Source organism: Bacillus rossius, chromosome 13 (assembly GCF_032445375.1).
Source record: "Bacillus rossius redtenbacheri isolate Brsri chromosome 13, Brsri_v3, whole genome shotgun sequence".
Taxonomy (NCBI): domain Eukaryota; kingdom Metazoa; phylum Arthropoda; class Insecta; order Phasmatodea; family Bacillidae; genus Bacillus; species Bacillus rossius.
In genome coordinates, this window is record NC_086340.1 from 5,368,227 (window position 1) to 5,381,625 (window position 13,399).

Genomic DNA, 13,399 nt, shown 5'->3' on the forward strand with positions numbered 1-13,399 from the left:
CTAACACGAAATTTAACGTAGGATTTATAAAAATATTGCCCGAGCGTGATAAATAAACGAAAAGTGTTCATTTTAGCAGGAAATAGTAACAAGTTTTCTCTTTATAAAACCTAACGACAATTCTGTTTAACAAGATGGCAATAACCTAATCGAACCGAACCGAACCGACGATAGGTTAGGCTATTTTTTTTTAATTTCCTACAATTGTTTCAAAGTCGGTGCATTTGATGCACTTTGGGTAGTTTCGAAACACATGCTGCAGATCGTACTCTGGGATAGGCAGTAAAGGAACTCGAAAAGATATAATTTTTTTCTGAGATATTCAGTTAAATTACATAAAGCATGATTGGTACTTTGATGGGTAACTACGAGTTTTATAAAACTACTAGCTACAGTACCCGGCGTTTTCCGGGCTGAACACAGGGTGATATATTGTCCGCAAGCTAATGCAAAATAGATAGCATTGTTTGACAGTGTGGTTGAAATAGAGAAATGACACATAATTGCTGTTTGTATGTCCATGACCTACGATTTTCCGTTCACCCATGGCGATCGGTTGAACGGTGTAGAATATTGATGCGTTGCAGCGCCATCTAGCGGCAAGTTACAAAAAAAATGGATAGCATTAAACCTTCTCCGTGGAAAAAAAAAAAAATTAGATTTGCCAACTTTCATGGCGATCGGTCAAACGGTGTCGGAGTTTATCGACGTCATACATACATACATACATACTAACATATATATAATATATATACATATACATACGAATGAATCTAGTTGGTCCGCCATCTTTTCGAGGTCTCTTGAGACTTTCGCGCAGACAGACGCGGCGCTTGTGGTCACGCATTTCCGTTTCATGTTTCCGAAATTACCTGCTCCTACCGAATCGCCAAATACCGAGATCTCAGAAGTTTACACAGGGGAAAAAAAAAACAACCTCAACGAAGTGTGCGAGAGTTGACTCGAGTGGCGATGGGTTGAACGGCGGTGCGGAGGGAATGGGGGAGAGAGCGTTGTTTGTGGACGGCAGCGCTGCCAACCGCGCGCGCGCGCATGGTAGTTGTGTTGACACGTGTTCCGCGGGAGGCGTCGGTTTGCAGAAGGCAAAAGGCAGAAGGCAAACGCCTTCGTGCGTCTCCCGCGCGGCGAGGGAAAGCCGAGCCGTCTCTTACCGCGACACCTGAGCAAATTTGAGCGCTACCTTCGCCTCGGCCGCCTCCACAAGGAAGAGCGGCTACCGGACCGCCCCTCAGGGTGTCCACAAGGAAAAAATATTTCGTACCAACTTAGGCGAGAAAAAAGTACTAGATTTGAAAAAAAAAGTACTAAATTATAATTTGTTATGGTTTTTAACAATTTAGGAAGTTAATATGACATTGCAATGCTCGAACCTAAATATCACACCACACACACATACATTCCATACATTTTATTAAATTATTACGCTTAATAATAAAACATATTGGAGTTAAAATAATATTATTACATTAAAGAAAAATGTACTAGATCTGTACTAAACCACTAAAAAAGTTATAAAAGTACTAGATCTAGTACTAAAGTACTAAATGTGGAGACCCTGCCGCCCCTTGCTTCCGCAGTCGGCAGCCCTTGCCTGGAGCTGCGGCGCTCTCGACCACCCGCGGTTCGACCCATCGACGGGATCGATCCATCGAACTGCTGTAGTTGGCACTCTTCGCCGGTGATTAACTTGTCGGGCATGTGTCGTTTTGCCTAAAGGCGTTTTGCCTAATTTTAGGCAAATCGCCGTTAGGTAAATCGCCGTTTGGCAAAACGCCGTTGGCTAAATAGGAGTTAGGCAAAACGCCGTTAGGCAATTAGCCATTAGAAAAGACGCCGTTAGGCAATTCGCCATTAGAAAAGACGCCGTTAGGCAATTCGCCGTTAGGCAAAACACCGTTTGGCAAATCGGAGTTAGGCAAATCGCCGTTAGGCAAATCGCCTTTAGGCAAATAGCCGTTAGGCAATTCGACGTTAGGCAAAACGCCTTAAGGTGAAATGACTTTAGGCAAATCGCCGTAACGAGTTCATGTTTAGGCAAACCGCCTTTAGGCAAATAGCCTGTTACTCTAACTTGTCGCCGGCCTTTCGGAATGCTCGAAACTGAAACGAAGTTCAGTTTGTTAAGTATTTTTTTATGGAAACAAAAAAAATGTGTGTGTACTTTTTTACGCGCGTTAGAAGTTCTACTTACTTGGCGTAACTAAAAAACTAGTTTTAATTTTGCATGAAAATAATTTATAGAAATAAAATAATAAAAGGACTTGAATGATAGATTTTGTATATACCGATGGTAAAGTATAAAATCAATGAAGTTAAAAAAATAATTAAATACTTAGTATTAAATTTTAATATAAATGAGTGTATAAAATTAATAATGAAAATTATTAACTAAGTTGAATGTTTATTCTAAATGTACTTATTATTTTCATAATTTATAAATACAAATATGATCATTTATAATTTATTGCAATCATGGTTCAGTTCGTACAAATTTAAAGTTCAGCAATTGCAAAAGGTAACAAAAGGTAACTTGAGCTAGCAGTTACACACACACACACACACACACACACACGAAAATATTGTGTATTTATTAGCAGCTTGCCTGTAAGACAAAAAAATCCGCATAGTAAGGAAGAGTCAAACTCAGCTCTTGAGTTCTCCTCACAATTCACCTTGCTGCCACACAGCTCATAGATACTACAGTTCCTTCGCCCACTGACCCGCTTGAAACTGACACAGGAACCGGTGCGCGTCATTAGACCTAAATTTCATATCTCCTAAACGTCACTTGATCTAAAATTTAAAATAATCCTTCAGTAATTTGACCTAAAAGTCATTTGCCCTAAAAGTCATATCTCCTAAACATCACTTCACCTAAAAGTCAGGTGCCCTAAAAGTCATTTGCCCTAAAAGTCATATCTCCTAAAACGTCACTTGGCCAAAAAGTCAGTTGCCCTTAAAGTCACTTGGCCTTAAAGTCATCTGCCCTAAAAGTCATATCTACTAAACGTCACTTGCCCTAAAAGTCAATTCGCCTAAAATTCATTTGCCCTACTAGTCATTCGACCTAACAGGCATTCAGCCGAAATTCATATTAGGTCGAATGACTTTAGGGCAAGTGGAGTGTACTCACGGGAACACCCTCTCGTTCACGCGCCGCAGAAAGGGGCAACTACTTTACTGCGATCAGAGAGCATGAAATAAAAACATCTGACCTTCTGGTCGGTTTTGCTAATGCCCAAAAATTATGATACACGAATAAATTTTTTCTGTAATGAAACCAAAATATCGCAATACGACAATACGGGGAAAACTCTGGCCGATTAGCCATGGTGAAACGCAAGACAACTTCACTGCATTGCTTTCTAGCTATTTTCCACTCCATGCCGCTAGATGCCACGTATGTAGGTAGTTACACTCCATGCCACGAGGTTCGCAGGCCTCACTTGTTTCACGTATTTCTTGCTAGTTTCCCATATCGTCCCTATTACGGTGTTTGATAAATACCACATATTGTTAGGGCGTAATTAAAAAAAAAAAAGTGGTTGTCTGTAAAGTCGGTTTACGGACTATAGTTTAAAGTGACAACGTCATAACAAAACATTGATGAAATTATTGCATACTTTTATGAATAAAATTGAATCATTTTTATTGAATTATCACTATTTTGTATGTATTCTGTTAAGGATAGGACGATGATAGGAAAAGTAGGAAACGAATGGGAGTGCTTCAAGTTTATTGTGCCTCGAAAAAAAAAGTCAAATCGATGGTTGTTCCAATCGAGTGGAAGAGAGATAGATGCGGCGCAAGCGTACAACTAGCGTAACGGGACGCAGCGTAACGGGACTATGGTTCATCCTTTTTCGTGCGTGCAGCCGGCGTTCATCGATTTATTAGACGTTGTCACGTCAAAAAAAAAATAGAATCTATTTAACCCTTTTTTTCGTTTCGTCTAATTCCTGGTACATTAGCGTGCCCGAGCGGTTCGTCTCGGGCACCGGGGCACAGGCGTGCTACGTCTGGCAACACCGGAGGGTCGCGGGGTTGACGCACCGGCGCCGGAAGGCACGCGCATGCGCGTCTGGGCCGGACGAGCGTCACGGCGTCGCGCGGTATTAGGCGCCGGCCCCCGTGTGTCCCCCGCGGCGCTGCTAGTTATGGCCTCCGCGGATCGGCCGCTGCGATACGGCCAGAGTTTAGGCAGGGGTGCCCACAAGGGGGGGGGGGGGTAACGACGCAGACTGTTCATTAAAATTTCAGGGGGGGGGGGTGGTTAAAAGACGAGAAAAATGTATATATTATTTACATAATTATTAGCTTCTAATGTGAAAATACGTTTCTGGTGCTTTGATAATTGAAAGGGATCTTGTAAATCAAATTGGCAACCCCGCACTTTCCTCAACAAAAGCAGTTTGGCATCTGTCGGTTCAGGATGGAAATATTACCTGATATGACCAAAATTATTATTAGAAAATGAGTTTTAATAAATGCAAAATGTGATAAAATATAATACTAAAAAGTATAATACTATAAAATAATTGAGTAAATCATTTAGAAAATGGCATAAAAAAGTCGGGGGGGGGGGGCCATCATTAGTTTAGGGGGGGGGGGGGTGAGTCATAGTGTTTGGGGGGGGGGGAGGGGTGGGCACCTCTGGTTTAGGCCTCTCTGGCCGGCCGCACACGCTCCTGTTTTACCTCTGAGGTCTGCCACAAGGCAGTCCTGGAATAGGGGGGGTGCGTCCACACGTCAGGGTCTCCTAGAGTTACCTTGAGGCGTATGTCAGCAGTATACCTGCAATTATTGCGCAAACATACGTTGCTCTCGCTGTCGTTGGATTGCTTATAGCTAGAGGCCTGCAAAATTCGCGGATTCATTCGGTGATAGGCTAGAATTCAAACACACATACCTATACCTCTTACATAATTTTGCTCTTTGCTTACTGTTCAACTGGACGAATCTCAACCAGTTATAAACCCTCAACCAAAGAAGGATCGAATCACAAGACAAACCAGCTGAGACGACTCGCAAGTCAGCAGCCAATGAACTTGCGTTATATTTGCCCGAGTGTACAGGGGTATGTGCAGTCTATCCTGAAGGCCGTCGAAACCGCGAATTTTGCAGGTGTCTAGTAATACGTAAGTAGTTAAAAAATGGTACATGAATAAAACTCTCGCAATAATTAGTTTTTGATTGATCCAATTTTTAACAGTACACAATTTTTATTTTAACGTTTTTTGAGGTTATCTGTCCTACTTTAATTGATGGAGAAAATTGGAAGCCATATATATATTTTTTTAAATACTTACTACCCCTCAAACTTTGTTTTCACATACAGTTGGAGACAAAAAATTTTCAATTCAAGTTCAAAGAAAAATTCATGTCAATCAATACCGGATACTAATACGGTGTAAAGAATTGGGAAAACAATTATTTATTTATTTATTTTTTCTAAAATTTTCTCGCAATGAGAAATATTGATTCAAGATGTAGTTTTTGTACACACACTAATGCTGATTGCACTGTCTGGCGTAAGAAACATCAATAACAGACAAGAAAAATAGACATGCAAACATACAGAAAACAAACCAAAATCAGGCGACTTCAAAATTTGAGAACATATACAGCCCAGAAAATTCCGTGGAAGAAAATAAGTCAAATCACAGACGGGCAAAGTAGTCTAACAACGACGAGACAGTATCAACAAGAAACAGTATATTTGCATATTTATCTTTCTTGTCTCTTATATTGAGGTTTCTTATGACATGCAGAGTAATGAGCGTTGCCAATAATTAATAGTTTAAATTAGCATATAAAACAAATTTCGGAAATCTTATGTGGGAGGGAAAATCCTCATTTGAAAAACGAATCAATTTTTTTTTTAAATTTTTTTTCTTATCATGCCCATATATGTCCAAGATACGTAGACGTATTTCTTCATTTTAAGTGGAAAAAAATTGCAGTGTTTTTACAAGTTCGCCAATTAAACAATTCTGGAATTCTCTACAGTAGCCTACCTAGATATTAATTACCACTGGCAGCTGAAATAAAAAATAAATAAATAATACTTTCTCGGGTGTGGAAACCCAAAATGATTCATCCCAATATTAATTAGGTTAGGGACAACATTCATGTTCCGAATTCCGTATCGCAAGTAGCTTTTATCCATACAGAAACGCGCGGTGCTGTGTAAAAAAAAAAAAAAATGCGTCAAGCTCGTGTCTCGCAAACGACGCAACGCGAGCGCCGCGCTAATAACGTGTTAATTAGTCTCGCTCGGCGGGCTTGTCCCACAACGCAACAAGAGCACGTGACTCAGCGGTGTCGAAGCGCTGGTAACAGCAAAGCGGAAACAAGCCGCAGACAAGAGATAATAACCACACTCGGGTTGCACGATTTAAAGAAGACAGTTCGCATGCTGGATCTCAAAAAAATGATAATAAATAAACGCGGCTATTTTGAAGTCGTTCTTGGCCACTTACCAAACCCTCAATGTGGGTAGGACTTAACCGTGTATATATATATTTTTTTATGTGTAACACCTTAGACTCTCTTTATAAGTAGAGACCTGCAAAATTCGCGGTTTCGATGGCCTTCGGGATAGACTGCACATACCCCTGTACAGTCGGGAAAATAACGCAAGTTCATTGGCTGCCGACTTGCAAGTCGTCTCAGCTGGTTTGTCTGTGATTCGACCCTTCTTTGGTTGAGGGTTTATAACTGGTTGAGATTCGTCCAGATGAACAGTAAGCCAATAGCAAAATTATCTAAGAGGTATATGTGTTTGAATTCTAGCCTATCACCGAATGAATACGCGAATTTTGCAGGTCTCTCGTTATAAGACGTTACCACGCCAATAATTCCCGTTCTTTAGCTTGATGTTGAGTTCTGGGACGTTAGAAACTGTACTAACTAATTATCCACTTTCTTGGTCGTACGCCGAGAACCAAAGAGGGATGTTCACCCATCGTATCAGCGACGACCAAACAAACACACACTCCCCCCTCCTCCTAGGCAGCACTTCCGCCCACGGCTGGCCCGGAACACGCACAGACACCGCGGCGGAATGCGTCGGGCGCCATATTCGACACGCCGGAAGTCCCTTTGGAGTGCCGTGAAATGTCACCGCCGCTAAGTGGGCCAGGTGCGGGCCGGGGCAGGCCTGCCAACTGCGCGCCTCGCCTCGCGGACGGAAAATAACCCCCGCCATTTTGCGTCCCACGCGAACAGGGGAAGCCTTCATTTCACAGACCAGAGAGCCACAACCCGAAGTTCCCCGAAGTTAATGCTCGCTTTTTTTTCTCCGAACCACAACCAGAGATTAGAGAAAGTTACAGATGGAGCATAACTTGCATAAGCTCTGAGCACTGTGGCCAGTTTGTTCACGTAAGAAGATGGCGGCCATTTGTATATAGTATAGTATATATAGAAATGTAGTTTACTACATACTCTTGTACACAATCATTTTTCTCGAGTCAACAATCTTTATTTGTTTAATATTCATGCACTTTTTCACCACCATACATACATCACTTATGAGAAAATGCGATTTTCTTCATGTCACAATATGGCGGCGACCTGCTTCCCCCTTACGTCCCCTGGCTTCAGCAGAGATTCCTACAAACTGTGTTTATGCTCCATCTGTAACTTTCTCTAATCTCTGACCACAACAGGTGTATTTATTTGTGGGGAAAAAAAGAATTCGCAGGCATTTATTCTCCAAATGTGCGGGTATAACTTATAAGATGTCATTCTTAAAATTATTCATTAACATACATCATATGTTAGCTACATTATAATTACTTTAAAACATTGTGGATGGTTGGTTATATTAGGTAAGTATAGCTACATTAAAAATACTGTAAAATCTTTTTATGGTTGCTTAGCAAATAACTTTTTAATATGTAGCTATCCAGCGCTAAGAAACCGTTTACATGATTTCCAAGTATCTTTAATGTAGCTATCCTAACAAAGTCAACCGTCCACAATGTTTTAAAGTATCTATAATGTTGCTAACCTAACCTAATTGACCATTAGTTATCATGAGTTGTCCAAAATAAACATTCACGGACACACGGCAAACGAAAAATATGGCGTCGTACAAATAAATACCGTTGCCTTGTTTATAGTTTTTCCTTTTATCAACACCGCCACATTTATTTACAATGAACAAAAAAAAAAACCGAAGATGCACGATCGGGCGTTTGGCTCTCTCGTCTGTGAAAAGAAGGCTTCCCAGCAGGCTATGCATGTACTACCAGTGTATATACTACCCGTGCTGGAGCTATCGTACTACATCCAACACTTTTTAAACATTTAGAGTGTTCTAGCACGTTTACCCACGTAATTTTTTTTGAAGTTATACTTCTTCGGGCGCATTATGAAAAAAAAAGTGAATTTTTATCTTTCTTGCGCACCATGAAACGAAATTTTCACAGGATGACAAAAAAGGCTATATAGGCTACAACAATAAGCTACATACAAATAAAAATTATATGTGCTTTTAAATCAAATACCATAGTGATTTATATTGAATACTGGTTCACATCATTAAAAACATTTATTTATTGTGAATATAAGTGATATAAATTGTAGCTACAAGCTTTTTCATGTGTATTTATATAATACAGGTTATGGACCCGTTACATAATTTATTTTATGTAGGTATAAATTATTATATTATTATTTAATAACCATTCAAAATTAATAAATTAGAATGAACATTCAGAATATTTATTGATGTTCATTTTTTATTAAAATTTAATTCAATTTTTTAATAAGTTAAATAATTTATTTCATGTATGCGGTTATATTAATATTGAATACTGAGAATTTATTTAAATTTTCTAATCTGATGTGATGTATACTTTACAACAGTATTTATATTACTCCAGTTCTTGTATTATTTTATTTCTGTTAATTCTTTGCATGCAAAATTAAAGTTCTTTTTTATGACGCCAAGTAAGTAAAACCTTTATTTTAACGCACTTACATAACTAGACGCACAATTTTTAAGTAAAAAATGCGGTAGGATAGCAAATGTTACAACGACTTTAGTAAAAGCCGTTCACTGCCTCTTTCTTTCATTAGCAGCAACTGAAATAATATTGGCAGCTGGGAAATTAAATATAATTATGAAACATACTACAATATACTTTGTTTAACTGACTACTTAAAAAAAAATTCAAACAGCATCAGCTACAGAACTTACTGTTTCAGAATAAATTATTAATCTCGCATGTTCTTAAAAAACAAATTAAATAATCATGGTTTTTTTTATTGTGGGTTAGACCCTCTTGAATGTGAATAAGATAGGAAAAAAAAGGACAATTTACTGAATTATTTTTTATGTGCCATAATAAATCAATAAATGTGTCAAGTGAAATAATTATAACTGGAACTTTTATTGTCATGGAGACAACAATTGGAGGCTTATAAATCATGGATGATTACAGTTGGGTTTGACATTTTTCTTTTTATACATGTTGTTATTTTAGTGACTTTATATTTTAAGTTCATCTATAAAAGCGTAGAAATATCACAAAAGTGTTCAAATAGTGCAAAACAACATAAAATAAAAATTTTTCTTCACACAGAAAAAAATATTCTGTACTTTTACAAAAAGTTTTCTTTGTATAACGCATGGCTATGTTTATTTTTGCATATATGAAATATGTTTTTTGAGATAATACTGAATATTTCTTTTAAATTTTAATAGATGTTCCATTCAAGCTTATTTTTTGTAAACCAAGGAAAAGATAATCGAAAATTCAACAATTTGACTACATTTTGTTGTATCATGGTTTTAATGTGCGCAGTTAATGTTGGAAAGCTTTTAAGGGAACGGTATACAATAACTTTGTAACGGTTGGAGTTAGTGGGACATAAAGCATAAATGCCTGTGTAAGAACCCGAACCAAGTATTTCTGCGAGCACTGTTTTGTAGTGAAATAGTTGTTTTCATTTAAATGTACAAATTTACAAATATCTGTAATTTTACAAGAGTATTTCTTTTCCATTTAGAAAAAAAAAATACAGTCGGTGTATTCGCGTGAGGACTTCTGGCGTGATAAACATAATTCTAAACGGCCCAGTTAGATAATATGCAGATGGGCTTTTTCGTGCAGCTGAGAGTAAGTCTGAACTTTCGTTTATGTCACGCGATTTTGTGTGTTTCTTTATCTCTCTTATGGCCAACTTTCTTGCTAACGAAATTCTGGAAGAATGGCGCTGTGTAACTGATTACCGAAATATGTGTGTGTACTTATACGTAGGGACCTGAAAAATTCGCGGGTTCCATGACCTCTAGCATGAACTCCATAGTTCTACGTACACTCATTCAAATGTCACCCACTCATTGGCTGCTGTCTTGTGAGACGTCCCAACGTAGCAGTCTGAGATTTAATGCTGCTTTAGTTGAGTTTTTCTCATTGGCCTAGAGTCATCCAGGTGAGCTGTGAGCCAATAGCAGGGGCAGCACTGAGGTATAACTATTTTAATTCTAGCCTACCGCGAAATGAATCCGCGAATTTTTCCGGTCTCTACTTATACGTCATCTGTAACGGTTGATTGGAAGTCTTAATTGATTAAAATATAATAAACTTTCCGGTGACTGTAACCAAACGCAACGCTGGGGTATAAAATTCTCAAGTGTAAAATGAAAGCCACAATTAAATAAATAAAAAAACTCCCACCTATTTATCAGCTTACTAACTGGCGTGGCACGTCAACTGTAGCAGCGCTTTCTTAAGGGTGTATGTCGCGTTTAAGGACATTGTTTTATTTTTACGTGGACGTTTTGAGTGTACGAACTTCAACAAAAAAAATATATATATATATTTATAGGCTATATATATGGAGCATCCCTAAAAACTGAAAATTTGAGGTTTATGTGGTTATGAATAAACATAATTTTTATCGATTTAATAAATCATATACGAAACATAAAGTGTTTTAAAACATACGCTACATCTGATTGGTTAATCTAAATCTGTAGGTATACCACATGCTTCCGTGCTTTCAATTAATGCTAAGACTGACATAAAAATTTTCATTTTCAGTTCGTACAAAACTTTAAATAAGGACTTGTTTGGTAGAAAATGCTTGCGTAAACAGTTAAATATGGTTATAATATGACTTTACTTTAAAAATTTTTTTTGTAAAATCAAGAAATATTAGAAGCAAAATAATTCAGGACACTAATCTGTTGGCCAGGAGTGTATTTGTGCTACTGAAGCGTGATGATAAGTGCGACGCTGGCTGGTGTTCCTAGCGTGGTATCGCCTCTAAGCGCAGTCATCTCATCGTGCATAGGGCAACGATGTGATTGGAGCGGTAAGCATAACATTATATTATTGCAGAGAAAGGAAGATAAAAAAGATGTTTTCCAAGGCACTTGGGCGCTTTCAAGGTCTTTTATCGCGCGTTTCATGTCTAAAAAAAAAAATTATTCTGAAAATCGCGTTTCAGCCCTTTTTAACTCTCCTAAAATTACAGTTAAAAAAATACGGAAAACAGAAACAGATAAACCCAACCGCCCTCAGCACATTCTTAAATTTCTTTCGTAAAACAGACACCATTCCGATGTCTTCAACAGTTTTTTTTGAAGTGAAAACTTCTATAGGAAGGTTTGGATAGGGAGTAAATTCATGTAAGTCGTCATCGACATGGTCACGTGACGTCAGCTGTGAATGTGTGTGTGTGTGTGTGTGTATATATATATACAGTGGTGCGCGCGCAGCCAGTACACATAACACAGGTCGACAAGTAATGCACACGACATATACCAATACATATCTTATTAATATGTGTCTTCAGTCCCTGTACATCAGTGCTGTGCATATGTGAATCGAATGTGTGTATGCAGTAAAAAGTGAGTATAAAATATATTAATATTATCATATAAATATATAGTTTGAATAACGAAGAAAACGGAGTCTTTGTAGCAATATAGCTGAACCTAAAATTTAAGAACATATATTTTTTTTAATACCTACAATTACTATGCAATGCGTATTTTATTTTACCAACGTGATAAAACAAATTTGTCGTGTAATAATATTTTTTTCGTAAAAATTGCAAAAAAGTCTCTGATTTTTATAAAAAAATTAATTTGGATATCCAAAAATAACAACTGTTTGTTTATAGTTTTAAGTTTTCACTTCTGAAAGCAGTCCTCATGACTGCTTTGAAATTTTTTTCCCTTCATATCCTACATATCGTTCCTTCATATATTAATATTCTCATATAAATATATATTTTGAATAACGAAGAAAATGGAGTCTTTGTAGCGATATAAACTAAAAATTAAAAATTATTATTATTATTTTAATACTTGCAATTACTATGTAATGCGTATTTTATTTTACCAACGTGATTAAACAAATTTGTTGTGTGATAATATTTTTTCGTAAAAATTGCGAAAAAGTCTCTGATTTTTATCAAAAATTAATTGGGATATCCAAAAATAACAACTGTTTGTTTATAGTTTTTAAGTTTTCACTTCTGAAAGCAGTCCTCACGACTAGAGACCCGCCTAATTCGCGGTTTCGATGGCCTTCAGGATGGACTGCACATACCCCTGTACACTCGGGAAAATAACGCAAGTTCATTGGCTGCCGACTTGTAAGTCGTCTCAGCTGGTTTGTCTGTGATTCGATCCTGTCTTTGGTTGAAGGTTTATAACTGGTTGAGATTCGTCCAGATGAACAGTAAGCCAACAGCAAAATTATCTGAGAGGTATATGTGTTTGAATTCTAGCCTGTCACCGAATGAATCCGCGAATTTTGCAGGTCTCTACTCATGACTGCTTTGAAATTTTTTTTTTTCCTTCACATCGCGTGGTTACTTATGAAGCTCTGCGCACCGTGTGTATGTCCTGGTAGGTAGGGGCCTTAACCGTTGTATCCTAGCTCAGCGGGGGGAGTAACATGTGCTGGTATGCTCCGTGCAGATAATTATCTACGCCGTATCTTGAGATACGTGTGTACGCGTGTACGTGTGTGTTTGTGTGTGGGGCGGCGGTAGGAAATAAATTTGTTGTGGAGGGGAGGGTGAAGGGAAGTTGAAACACACGGCTTCCTGCCAAAGGTGTTTTTTTTTTCGTTTGCCCCTTCTTACCTTTTTTTTTTTTCCTTTCCTTCCTTCAGCAGGGTCCCAACAGAACCAACGGGCAGTGTCTTTGCGTGAGTGCATTTTCTCTCTCTTTAACACCTTCGGAGGTTTTTCCCTCTTTGGGCGCCCAAACCGCCCTGGCACGCCATACTGGACGGACGGGCGGTGCGAATCGCGATGCTTAGACCCTTCACCCTTCCGCGAGCAGCGGTCTCTCCTTTAATTATCTGCGAGAACGCGCGATAACCATCGCTTCTCGTGACTG